The sequence below is a fragment of the Egretta garzetta genome, unplaced genomic scaffold (assembly GCF_000687185.1).
Source record: "Egretta garzetta isolate BGI_Z169 unplaced genomic scaffold, ASM68718v1 scaffold120, whole genome shotgun sequence".
Taxonomy (NCBI): domain Eukaryota; kingdom Metazoa; phylum Chordata; class Aves; order Pelecaniformes; family Ardeidae; genus Egretta; species Egretta garzetta.
In genome coordinates this window covers 423,888-424,675 of record NW_009258270.1, presented here as the reverse complement: position 1 = coordinate 424,675, position 788 = coordinate 423,888, and the positions used below count along the sequence as shown (strand labels likewise).

Below are 788 nucleotides of genomic sequence, written 5' to 3'. Positions count from 1 at the left end.
CTGCCTTGTTGCGGGGGGCTCCGGTGAGGGTTGGCGAGGCTGAGTTGCTCCGGGGGGCTGCCCTGAATGTTGGCGAGGCTGGCTTGCTCCGGGGGGCTGCCCTTGAACGTTGGCGAGGCTGGCTTGCTCCGTCTAGGAATCGATAACTCCTGGATCACGGGCATCGCAGGTCTAAAACATGGCTGTGCCAACGCTGCGCCGGTGCCCAGGCAGAGCTTCCTCCTCTTCGGTCTGCCCCAGGAATCCTTGACTGCGAAGCTACTTTTAATGGTAGATCTAATAACTGATCCAGCTTAAAAGCTGTGGGGGAGAGGGGGGGGAAGATTCTGCCTACGATACCAGCACAACGACCAAGTCTGCGTTTTACCCTCTGTGCCTTTCCCCCGCGCGCTGCCGCCTCCCTCCCTCGGAGGCCGGGGGCTGGATCCAATGGCAGCGCCGCTTTTCCTCGGATGCAGCACAAAACAGATTTTTCTAGTGCCTGAATTTAATCACTTAGATGCAGAACACTGATAGACTGAATCAATTTAATTCCTATTGCTCGTGACTGGGAGGGGAGAGAGGGGAGGAGGAAGGTCATAACAATTTAGCAAGAGACAACTTGGCTTAAAAATGCAACCAATAGGTCAGTCTTTGGGTTTGGTGTTTTTTTTTTTTTTTCAAACCTGCCCAGGCCAAGGAATATGGCAACCTTAGGAAGTCAGAAACATTTGAATCATAGGATCACAGAATGGTTTGGGTTGGCAAAGCCCTTTAAGCTCCCCCAGCCCAACCGTTCCCCTACCCCT

General features: G+C 53.6%; 1 protein-coding gene across 1 annotated transcript in view; it reads left to right on the top strand.

The window, feature by feature from the left end:
- The window catches only part of MSI2 (musashi RNA binding protein 2), a 254,277-nt gene that overhangs the window by 127,831 nt on the left and 125,658 nt on the right, over window positions 1-788 (top strand). The gene's annotated exons all lie outside the window — the stretch shown is intronic.